The following is a 13,434-nucleotide window of genomic DNA, read 5'->3' as shown; positions in this document are numbered from 1 at the left end:
TGTCATTAGTAAAGGGGTGCACAAGCCTTGCACATTACCTCAATAAAAACTTTACTCACAAAATGTAGCAGATGTATTCTCACAAACAAATGTACCCAGGAATATCATGACGGGAAGTAGTCCATGGTCTGAAATGATGCAAAAGTCCCACAAGCAAAAAGGACGCTCGAGGAGCGAACCCCTCTTCATCAGGCTCTTCATCGCTCATCAAAACGTGTCAGCCATTGTCAAGCGTCCTTTTGCTTGTGGGACTCTAGCACCATTTCAGCCCATGGACTATTTCCCGTCATGATATTCCTGGGTACATTTATTGTTTGTGAGAATACATCTGCTACATTTTGTGATTAAAGTTTTTATTGAGGTAATGAGCAAGGCTTGTGCACCCCTTTTCTTTTTAGTGCCATATTGGGCTACCCCAGGCCTTAGGGGGCTGCACAGCACTGCCTCATTGGATTGCTAAGGTCTATGATGAACCTTACACATATACCATATCTGGTCCTTAGAGCTCAGGAGGGTTTTTTTCTCTTCTTTTTGGTGACAAAGCCATTAGTGGCAGATCTGTAAGTTGGGAACTGGAGCCACCATGGATCTGACTTGTTTTTTCAGCACATCACACAGATGCTTGATTGGATAGAGAGCTGGAGAATTTGGGGCTGAGTGAACACCTCCAACTTGTTGTGTTCCTCAAACCATTCTTGAATTCATCAGACCAGGCCACCTTCTTCTATTGCTCCATGGTCCAGTTCTGATGCTCATTGTGCCTATTGTGGGCACTTTTGGCTGTGGATATGGGTCAGCATGGACACCCTGTCTGGTCTGCAACTACACAGCCCCATACATAGCAAACTGCAATGCAATGTGTGCTCAGACACCTTTCTATCAGAACCAACATTCACTTTTTCAGCAATTTGAGCTACACCAGCTCTTCTATTGGATCAGACTACATAGGCCAGCCTTCCCTCTCTTTGTAATACAATCTTCATGTATTTTGTGCTATAACTACATTTTTCAGTAGAAATATATTCTTCAACCAGTAGATGGCTGTGTATTTAGGTTTGGGGCTGCATTTATGGTATACTGTACTCTGTCTTTTCTCTGAAGAACTTTCCTGTTTGCTTGTTACAGTGAAGTAACAATGTGGACTGTGCACCAGGGGTGGACTGACAATTCATGGGGCCCCTGGGCAATAGGGGATCATGGGGCCCCTGTGTCCTCGCCCACATCCAAAAAAGCCAATGAAAGGTACCAGGGGCATCTCATGGGGCCCCCTACTGAGTCCAGGCCCTCGGGCGGTGCCCGAGAGCTTGAATGGTCAGTCCGCCCCTGCTGTGCACTGTATGTTATATAGGGCTTTATACAGAATTTCTAACAGGTTATAAGCCCAAGGATAGCCAGCTACAGTAAATAAGTGCAAGATACAACAACAGAAAGAAGACTGCAACAGAATAAAAGAAAATGGCCAGTAACACAGCTGCAACAAAGCTTTCATTTGCAAATCTGACAAACCAGAACTACCAGTCTTGGAAATTCAAGATGAAAATGCTGCTAATAAGAGAAGGTATGTGGAAATATATAAATTAAGTCAGGCCAGAACATCCTTCAGATGAGTTGCTAGAGAAAGATTAGAAAGCTCAGAGCACAATCTCTCTTAGAATAGAAGATGACCAAATCATACATATATGTAAGTGTGAAACTGCTAAAGAAATGTGGGAAGGATTACAAAAGATGAATGAAAAAAATCTAATCTGAGCAATAAACTGTATTTGATTAGAAAGCTATAGCAAACCAAGCCAATGAAAGGCCAGGATATTCAGGATTACATAAAGCATACCTTTGAAATGGTTGAACATCTGAGAGATATAGAAGAAATAAAAGATGTTCATGTTGCAGCACTATTACTTTGTGGTTTACAAGAAAGTTATGAAATGCTTGTCATAGCACTTGATGCACTTCCAGATGATGAACTGACATTGGAATATGTTAGGAGTAGGCTTATGCATGAATACAAGTGTAATACAGAAAGCATTAATTGTGACAGTGCTTCTGTTGCAGAGTCTGCTTTAATGTTACACATACACTGAAACTTCCATAGACGTTTACTGGAAGCAGAAAATGGCTAAACATGGCAAACACTTAGATGTTTATTTCATTGGCCAGAGTATTTGACATTAAAATGAATAAATCCCCAAGCGCTAAATGCAGCTAGTACCTAGTTGTGCTTACACGTTTTTGCTGCATTTGGCATTTTTTTGGGCCACAAAGTTCCTCTCCTGAACACAATTCTTCTGCATTCAGTAGAGGGATGGTTAACTGCCCCTAAACTCTGGTAAAAGCCTATGTGAGCATGGACACAGGCTTTTATTGAGTTGAGTTCATGGGCTTTGGCAAAAAGAAAAAAAACCCACCAAAAGCTCCTGAACTTACGCTTAGAAGCAGCAGTGTACATGAGGCCTTAAGATGAAAAATAGGAATGAAAACAGTAATATGCAACAAAAACCGTGAATACTTTGTGTGCAAGAAACAAGGCCAATTAACCACTTCCCAACTGCCCTATAGCAGATATACTGCTACAGGGTGGCACGGGTGCGCACAAATCAGGTGTATATATATGTGATTTTGCATTTCCGGGTAGGGAGCGTTCTTGTGCCCTACCCGTGCTGCCATTCGTGGCCGTGGCTGTCAATCACCAGGTGCCGGCCGGTGATTTCCGACGGGGAGAACTGTAAACAAAACAGTTCTCCCTGTCAGCTTGTGCACACTGCTTTGGATGGCTGTGCACAGCACAGCCATGCAAAGCAGTGTGCTTACAGTGAAGCACACGGACACAGCATATAGTAAAACAACACACATTTAACCCTTTGATTGCCCCTCATGTTAACCCCTTCCTGCCCAGTGCCATTTGTACAGTGTCAGTGGTTTATTTTTTAGCACTGATCACTGTATTGATGTCACTGGGGATGTCAGGGACACCAAGTCATTTCCCCCTAGTGTCAGAATGCCTGCCACAGTCCCGCTATAAGTCGCTGATTGCCGCCATTACTAGTAAATGAAAAAAAAAAATTCCAGTATATATACCGCCATTTGTAAACGCTATAACTTTCACATAAACCAATTAATTTACACGTATTGGGATTTTTTTTTTAGCAAAGACATGTAGCAGAATACATTTTGATTTTTTTAATTTTTTTACTGGACATGTGTAATAGCAAAAAGTCCAAAATATTGTTTTTTTTTTCTCAAAATTGATAGTCTTTTTTTTTTTATAGCGCAAAAAATAAAAACTGCACAGGTGATCAAATACCACCAAAAGAAAGCTCAATTTGTGGGAAAAAAGGACGTAAATTTCATTTGGGTGCAGCGTTGCATGACCATGCACTTGTCCGTTAAAGTAACGCAGCACTGTACCACGAAAAATGGCCTGGTCCGGAAGGGGGTTAAATCCTCAGGAGGGCAAGTGATTAAAAGCAGATTGCAGAATCTGGAAAGCAAGAATGCAAAAACAAATTAAAACTACTATAGGCCAAAAGGAATTTTTCTATAGATAATGAATTTTTTTCAGTCACCTCATCTTTGCATTCATAGTATGTAGATTCAGGAGCTGCGAGTCATATGACAAATGACAGAAGTTTCTTTATTTACCTTGACCAGAGTAAAACAGAAAAAATCACCACAGCTAATGGGCAAATAGTGGAATCAGAAGAAATAGGAGACCATTTTTTACTGCCCTATTTACCAGAGTGTCACCAGAAAGATATCTGTGAAAAATGTCCTGTGTGTCCACCCCCTCTTGAAACTTATCTTTTGTCAGTGAAGAAGCTCACAGAACAAAGCAATGTCCTGACCTTCCAAGATTACAACTGTGCTATCACAAAAGGGGATATCTTACTTGCAAAGGCTAAAATTACAGATGAACTGTATCAGCTGAGCTACAATGAGGCGGTTAATACTGCCAAGGAGGAAAAACATTCAAACTGCATTCACACATGGCACAGACGTCGTAACATAATAAAGAAATGAACTGAGAATGACTATGCAAGTGGAGTTGTCAGGGCTCCAGGTATGACCAGAGGTGTGTGGACCGACACAGGGAAACACAGACTTCAGGTATAGCGTGTAACACAATATAATTTATTAAAGACAACACAAACATAAACGCAGTGCAAACAATCAAACTCAACACTTACATAAATATGTACAACCAGGTGCAATAAACCTTACCTTAAACGAATAGGTACCAGTGCAGTCAGGGCTGGAGAGGTGGATCGGTCAGGCAGGCCAAGCCCACAGCACGGATTTCCTCAGGGCACAGGGTCTAAGTCCCAGCCTGCTATTCTTTAGGGCCCCTGATGGTGGGGATGGACTTGGTGCAGACTGGAACCAGGTCACGACCCCTGAGTGCATCTGGCTGTGGTAGTGAGTACTGGCAGGGGAGTGCAGGAACGAAGTCTGATGGGAAGAGGCAGGCAGACTTACTAGAGGTGATCCGTGCGGGATGGATGGATCATTGGGTGAAGTAAGCGTAGTCAGACAGGCCGGGTCGGTATCGTGCGGGCAGTGTGGTACAGGAGGAGCAAGCAGAGAATGGTCGGGGTCACAAGCCAGGTTCAGCAGGTAGTGGGCAGCGCGGTACCGAGGATCAGGCAGAAGGATGGTCAGGCAAGCCAGGGGTTCAACAGGAGATGGTCAGCAGAGGTCAGGATCAAGCAGGGCCAGCAATGAGGCAGGAACACAGTATACTAGGTACAGGGGCTCATGGGAAACATATACCAAGGCCCTGATCACAGGCCTGGTCATTCCTTAAATACACCTCCTGCAATCAGCCCAGGTGTTGGCTGACTACAGGAGTGAGCTTCTGGCTGCTGAGAGCACCCACTGGTCAGCCCTGGTACTGCAGCCCACACGGCAGGTGAGTCCCACCACCAGTGCTGAGTCCATTCCTGACAGGAGTAAAAGATAGTCCATGTGATCAAACAATGAAATGCACCAGCTGTATAAAATGAAAATGACAAGAAAAGCTTTTCCAAAGCAGAGTAACAGCAAAGTTAAAAACATCTGGACTTCAATTCATTCAGATCATTGCAGTCCAATGGAAACTTGACTCCAGCTAAGAAGAGGTATTTTCTCAATTTTATAGATGATTACTACAGATATACTACACTATATCTGTAACACAACAAAAGTGAAGTACCAGAGAAACTTGAACAGTATTTGGCTTAAGTAAGCAACAAATTTGAAAAAATTCAGTGTATTGCGCACAGACAATGGAACTTAATATACAGGTGATAACACACAGGTGATTCTTACAAAGCATGGCATAATATTTCAAACTACTGCACCATACAACCCAGAACAAAATGGTGCTGCAGAAAGTGAACTGTACTCTGAGAGTGGTAGAACTATGTTGTTTGATGCAGGTATGCCAACCACATACTGGGAGGAGGCAATTATGACTGCGTTCTATCTCCAAAATTTACTACCAGAAGAAGCAATTGAGAAAACTCCACATGAACTGTGGAATGGAAAGGCCCTGAATCTGAACCAACTACAAATGTTTGGAAGCAAAGCCTATATGCACATCCCAAAAGAAAAATGTAGAAAATGAGATGCTCGCAAAAAAGAAAGTGTACTTGTAGGGTACAGTGAATGTCAAAAGGGATACAGAATTCTACACCAAAGACACAAACATTAGTAGAAGTGTAATTGTAGATGAAACTTCAGTGTGTTTAAAATTTCATGAACACATACAGTTAGGTCAATATGTACTTGGACACAGGCAATATTTTATTTTTGTTTTTAGGTATTTACCAAAACATATTCAAGCTATAGTTATATAATGGATATGGGCTGAAAGTGTACACTCTCAGGTTTAATTTGAGGGCATGTACATCCGAATTGGAGGAAGGGTTTAGTGATTACAGCTCTTAAGAGTAGCCATCCCACCTTTATCATGAGACCAAAAGTAACTGGACAGTTGAATCAAAAGGTGTTTGATGGCCAGGTGTGGGCTACTCCTTCGTTATTTTTTCATCAATTAAGTAGGTAAAAGATCTGGAGTTGATTCTAAGTGTGGTATTTGCATTTGGAATCTATTGCTGTGAACCTACATTATGCGCTCAAAGGAGCTGTGCATGCAAGTGAAACAGGCCATTGTAAGGCTTCAAAAACGAAACAAATCCATCAGAGAGATAGCAGCAACATTAGGAGTGGCCAAATCAGCAGTTTGGTACATTCTGAGGAAAGAACGCACGGATGAGCTCAGCAACATAAAAAATGCATGGAGTAGAACATGCTGCATTTTTTTCTGCTGGGAACCATAATGGAAAATGGCAGACTGCATCAAAACTGCAACGGAACTGCGTGTGGTGTGAACTTTAAGCAAAAACGTATCCAGAATGCGTTTGTGTAGTGCGAACTGACCCTAAAACCAGAGCCAAATTAAAGCAATGAGATGCAAAGACTTCCAACCGCTTACAAGAAACAGATTTATAGAACTGAGATCCAAAATGGGACTAATATAAGGAGTAGTTGTTGAGTGGGGGTGTTGGAATACAGTGTTCATGTATGTTGTGCAACAACTACATCGGCCAGTAGAGATATATTCTTAAACAAGTAGATGGCAGTATTTATAAGTTTGTAGCTGCATTTATAGTATCTATGCCTTTTCTCTGAATAAAGTTTCCTGTTTCCCTGTTGCAGTGAAGCAGCAGAAAAGCACATGTGGACTGTGCACTGTTTTTTCTGTAGGGCTACATACAGAATATCTAACAGCTCCCCACGTGCATCAATGAATCTTGGCCGCTCGTGACCCTGTAACCAGTGTGCCTTCCTTGAACCACTTTTGATAGGTCCTAATCAGAGGCGTAACTAGAACCTTCAGAGCCCCGGTGCAAGAAATCATTAAGGGCACCAATGACTTCTGGTCCCCCTTTATCACTTCTGTTGTGGGGCCCTTTATTACAGTCCCACAGCAGGATCCTTTCACATGTTCTGCAGCAGGACCCCTTCCTGCCATCTTGGGTAGGGTTGCCACCTTTTTTTCAAGCCAAACCCATAGCAATTTTTTTTTTTTTTTGTAGTATAAACTTTCTATATATTCTGTGATTAAATAACATTTCTAGTCAAATGGATTTAATCACAAGAGTCTCCCTTTACATCTGAATCCGCAAAGTTCCCCCTTTACATCTGAATCCGCAAAGTTCCCCCTTTACATCTGAATCCACAGAGTACCCCCTTTACACCTGAATCTGCAGAGTTCCCCCTTACATCAGAATTTGTACCGTTCCACTTCACATCAAAATCCGTAGACTTCCCCCTTACATTTAAAATCGCAAAGTTCCGTTGCACTGTAAGGAGGGGCTCTGCAGACTCTGATGAAAAGGAGACTGGGGACTCTAATTTAAAGAGGAACACTAAGAACTCTGATGTAAGGAGGGAACTCTGATGTAAGGGGGAACACTGCAGACTCTCATATAAAGGGAAATTCTGATATAAGGGAGTCTCCAGTAGCCCCCACGTACATTAGATTTCCCAGCATTCCCCTTGAATCAGGGTTCCCAGAGCTGCATTTACATCAGAGTCTGCAGAGTTCCCCCTTATAGCTGAGTCCACAGAATTTCCACTTACACTGTAAGGGGGGGCTCTGTGGGCTCCAATGTAAAGGGGAACTCTGATGTAAAGGGTGCTCTGGGAACCCTGATTTAAGGGGGGCTCAGATATAAAGGTGAATGCTGTGGACTCTGGTGTAAAGGGGAACTCTGATGTAAGGCGTTCTCTGCTCACCAAAGCCCCCACTTACATCAGAGTCCGCAGAGCACCTCTTACTTTAGTTTACTACAGAGCGAGAATGGAGGGAAGGGGAAAACTTCAATGACCGTGGATGTTGAGCTCACTAACCCCAGGATGGAGGCACAGGCAGTCTCTATCTTTCATCCTCAATGTAGTTGCCGGCTGCTGGGCTTCAGATTTCCCACCCCCAACCCTTTTCTGAGGCACAGTACTGCTGGAGATTGGAGTATGGGTGAGGAGACGCAGGAGGAGAGGGGCAGGAGAAGGAGAAGATCCATTTTTTTTCTCTTCTCCCATCTATCTGAGGATAGGGGGAATGTGCTGGGTCTGGGCAGTGTGAAAGAGACTGTAACAGATATTCTCTGCTTACAACTGCAGGCAGCAACCTAGTTGGAGAGCCACAGTCCATGCTCTTGGGGGCCCCCCTACAGTGGCGAAATGCCAGGGTCCGGTCCCGTGTGACCTTTGCAACCCTGGTAGTTCCGCCACTGGTCCTGATCATTGCAGACCGGGAACATCCCACAAGAGCTGCAGTTTTGGAGTTGCTCTGACCCAGTCATCTAGTCATTATAATTTGGTCCTTGTCAAAATTACTCAAATCCTTCTGCTTGTCCATTTTATTTTTCCACTTTCATCAGCTTCAGGGAAGACATGTTCACTTGCTGCCTAATATATCCCACCGACTTTCAGATGCCATTGTAACAAGATAATCAAGGTGATTCACTTTACCTGTAAGCGGTCATAATGATATGGCTGATTGGTGTACAGGAGGAGAGACTAGCCTTTATAATATGCCCTCATCTCAGGTTGTGACCTGCGTTTGTCTACACTGGATCATTGCAGGTAACTGCTAGGGCACATAAAAAACAGTTGTTTACTATGTGCCACATTCACACTGCAGTGCAGACATATAGCATGTTACTGCAGTGCACTGGAAGGCAACTGTGTGGAGACCTGAATTAAGTTTTTCTTTGTGACACACTTCAAATAAAGTTTAAAGAACAAAAAGGAAACATTGAGGTGTGCTGAAACTTCCATGACACTTCAGCCTCTCTGCCCCTGAACTAGGGTTCCCACCTCATCCCTTTAAAACTGAACACATAATAATTACACAGGTTCTGTAGCTGATTAAGGTGGTAATTAATCTCACTTGGTGCCTTATCTGCATTAAATTAGCCTCAGAACCTGTAATGTGTTCAGTTTAAAAGGGATGAGGTGGCAACCCTACCCCGAACTGACAGCAGCCTACCCACTAAAACTGAGCACTTTAGCATGCCAAGCTGTATGAACAAGCCAATACTAGCAACACTATTGGAAAAAAACACAAAAAATTGTGAGCAGGTAGGGTTGTCATTGCAGGCATGCTGTGTCACTGCCGCATCACCAGACGTCCCATTAACCACTTGCCTACCAGGCACTTATACCCCCTTCCTTACCAGGCCAATTTTCAGCTTTCAGCGCTGCCGCATTTTGATTGACAATTGCGCGGTCATGCAACATTGTACCCATATGAAATTTTGATCATTTTTTTCTCACAAATAGAGCTTTCTCTTGGTGGTATTTAATCGCCACTGGGCGCTTTACTTTTTGCGCTATAAATTAAAAAAGTGCAAAAAATTAAAAAAAAAAAAAAAGTTTCTTTGTTTCTATTATAAAATTTTTCAAACAGGTATTTTTTCTCCTTCACTGATGTGTGTTGATGAGGCAGCACTGATGGGCACTGATAGGCGGCACTGATAGGCAGCACTAAAGGGCACTGATAGGCAGTACTAATGAGGTGGCACGGACAGGCGGCACTGATAGGCAGCACTAATGAGGTGTCACGGATAGGCGGCACTAATAGGCAGCACTGATAGGCGGCACTGATAGGTGACACTGATGATGGGTACTGATAGATGGCACTGACTGGCATCACTGCTGGGCACTGACTGGTGGCACTGACTGGCACAACCGCTGGGCACGGACTGGTGGCACTGACTGGCAGCACTTCTGGGCTGCACTGGTGGGTGGCACTGGTGGGCAGCACTGGTGGGTGGGCACAGGTGGGTGGCACTGGTGGGCACAGGTGGGTGGCACTGCTGGGCACAGGTGGGCGGAGCTAGTGGGCGCACTGCTGGGCACAGGTGGGCGGAACTTGTGGGTGGTACTGCTGGGCACCGATCATCAGGGCACTGATCATCAGTGGCCCTGATGATCGGTGCCGATCCTCGCTCTGACAACTGCCGGTTCTCGGCAGTACTTTCCTCACGATCTGACAGCGTGAGGAAAGTGCAGCCGAGAATCGGCACTTGCATTTCCCTGTGATCAGCGTGTCATTGGACACCGCTGATCACGTGGTAAAAGGCCGGTATGATCGGCCTTTTACCACATCTCGTGATCAGCTGTGTCCGTAGGACACAGCGATCACGGAGATCGCCGGGTGCGCGCCCCCTGGGGCGCGCAGGAGAGCGCGTTCTGGGGGGACGTCATATGACGTCCCCCCAGAACTGGCCGGCCGCAGTGAAGCCGTCATTCGGCTATCTGCGGTCGGCAACTAGTTAAAGTGAATGGAACTGTCGGTGAGTCAACAGTGGGTCAGAGGAGGAGCCGCTGCGGGACAGAGATGACAGTTGCTCCTTAGGAATTATGATTTAAATCAAATCCACCCTGCTTGGAGTACAGGACAAAGATCAAACTCCTCTCTGTTCCTGTGTTACTCTGTATTGCTTGCTAAAAAACTGAGGACTTATGGAGTGGGGAAGGGTTTTAGCAGTACTAAGAGGTGTACCCAGATAATCTTTTGCCAGTATTCAATCATCTGAAGGTAAAAGCCTATAACCCAGGTGTAGCAATTGTACATACAGAGATGGACGCAGTCATCCATCTTGCTAAAGATCCTCCATCTTGTATCATTATCTCTCCCTCCAATCCCCTTCCCTCAGGTATGTGGTCTGTGTGTATGCTGAGTTCACAAGGCATCAGGCACAGCTGGATAGCTTCATGGTTATAAACCCCAGTTAGCCTGGGCCCAGTATGTCTGTGAGACTCTTTCTTGCTTGGAGATGATCATAAAGCTATAAACCAGTCCTTCACTGGACATGAAACACATTCCAGAATAGCCGTAAAACATACATCCCATTTAAAAACCACATTTCATAACTTAAATTAGGGGATACATACAATCGAACAAAGCATATATTCGGATAGCTCAGTTTTATGTGAGTCGCCAGATATCTTACACCTCTAGATTACGTCTACCCGAGAGCAGAAAGCGATATCTCTTTAACCGTCACAGGTAGATATGTCATATCTGATATCTAGACGTTCAGCAGATGATTCTGCATATTATCCTACCAGTGGATAGGATGCTCCATGTACCTATGGAAGATTATTGACCATGGTATAAATGTGTGAAGGATTTGGTCATAGCAGAGTTCCCCGCCTAAACACCCTCCCCAAATGAGGCGATTGGTTCTCTGCTTTAAGGAGACACCCTGCTGGTGGACTAGAAAATAGGCTGTCAGGCCTGAGAGAGATAAGTTGAAGAATTCTCCCTTTTTAACATCAGGAACCAACTTGGGAGAACGGGACCCTTTTGTTCAGGACCTTGATCTGCTTAAACAAAGGCTGACAGCAAGTATTCTACCTCTCTAAACTTCTTTCTGTTATCTCTCTGTTGTGGTATTGCTCTCTGTATTTATATTGGCTACATCTTTTTCTGTAAATATTTTTATTGCACCATATTGACCTTTTTAGTAATAAATCCTATTATCTGAAAAGTGTTGAACTGTTTCTAAAGCTCTTTAATGCAAACTAAGAATCCCTGTCTCTGAAGAGCGCTACTGTGTGTTTTAAAACCTCTGGATACATCTGCCTGCGGTGACAGTGTGCATACAGACGCTTATTCAAACATCATAGTGTTACTGCTAAGATTGGCAAGTTTCCTCCTACTCTGTACAAAAAGGTGGTGGTGGTGGTGGCAGTGTGAAGAGTTAATTGCGTAATTAACGTGACCCAGTAACAATCGCTTTCAGGCTGTGGTACATAGATTGTGGTTCATTAGCTGGAAAATCTTTGTGCAGGGTGCAGCTGAGCATGGCATTGTTACGCACGTGAGAACACGGTTTTAGATTGACTAGTCCTTCGGTCACAAGTCGGTGAGAAAGGCTGGGGGGTCTGATAGGGTCTATAAATATCCAGCCTGTGGCCTGTACTGTAATGTACTTAAAGATATGGGGACACTCGACAGGGGGAGGAGCACTAGCAGGGGATCCCAGAAGAGGAGGATCAGGGCTGCAAAATTAAAATCACTTTGCTGAATTTTGTTGAGCTCAGCTCTGTGGAGGCCATACCTGGATCCTGTTGGACCGAACATTGCAGGCCTAATCTGTAATGTGAAAGATAATAATTGAGAGGTTATAAAATAAATTATCGTATCACCCAATATTTGGTCTCCATTCAGTAGCCTAAAAAGGCATGCAAAAAGGAGGATTTGTGAAAAGAGATTCACAGAAAAGCGGCTACATTATGAACAGAATGTGACACTCAGAAAAATTTCCAAAAATTATGCTTTATTACACTTATAAATATGACATATGGGCAGTCGCCCTGGTTTACCATCACCTCAGTATGAGACAATACACACAGACCTAAAACCATTAAAATAACACCAAGACCGGTCTGAATGCATGTGCAACAGAGAAAATGACTACAAGAGTCTAATGTCCCTGTGACACAAACACATAGGTGAACACTTCCCAAAGGAGGTGTATCCAAAAATTATACCATAGGTATACCATAATACATGTTATAATATTAGAATTCGGCAATTGCCATAATGGTTATATCCCAAACAGGGAGTCCAAAAATTATACTATGGATATGGATATCACATGTATGCAATACAGCAAGCACAATATGCGTCAAGAGGAGAACAATGCGCCTCAGGCCTGTATGAAAAAAGACAAACATGTCATATATGTAATACAATACATTCCTGTGCCGGCACAAGTGGTTGGGGCCCATTCATCTGTATAAACAGCTGTTTCCTAGAGCTTTTAAATGAGAATATGCCCCATTTATTCCCAGGATGGAAGAAAAGATGCAAAAAGCAGCACTCTGCTTGAAATGGTTTCTTCACCACTACATGTGGACTACACACCACTTTCTATAAGAAAAACAAGACACATCCCAAAAGATCTTCTGCCTGTTGAAATGCATGTGGTATATCTTGTTTCCCATAAAAAGCACCATGATGTCCCCATCCTGTAGTAAAACAGACAATATGTGGAAGAGTCACTGACAGAGCTTACACTCTATGTAGGATATATAGGTCATATAATCACAGAGGACCATATATCTAATGTCCTGTAACAGTCCACTCACCACCTGTGCAATAGATAATAGGAACGGAAAGGATGTCCTTCATAGATATTGCCATACAAGGCCAAAGAGGCCAAGGAACCACCGCTGACATCCGCCGATATACCGCGGGTTCCAGCCCCCTCTTGGCGCCTGTGCTGCTTAGGCTTGCCTCATGGCATGTGAAGATGGCTTCCTCCTAATGGGTCAGCGTGCGTTCCACCTAGTGCGCATGACCGGAAGTGACGTATCTGACGTATGACGTCAACGCGTTTCGCCGATGGGCGTATCTCACTCAGCTTCGTCAGG

The sequence above is a fragment of the Staurois parvus genome, unplaced genomic scaffold (assembly GCF_062004578.1).
Source record: "Staurois parvus isolate SC_StPar_1 unplaced genomic scaffold, SC_StPar_1.0 ptg000154l, whole genome shotgun sequence".
In the NCBI taxonomy this organism is placed as follows: Eukaryota; Metazoa; Chordata; class Amphibia; order Anura; family Ranidae; genus Staurois; species Staurois parvus.
The sequence above is the reverse complement of the archived record's forward strand: the minus strand, read 5'-3'. Positions refer to the sequence as shown.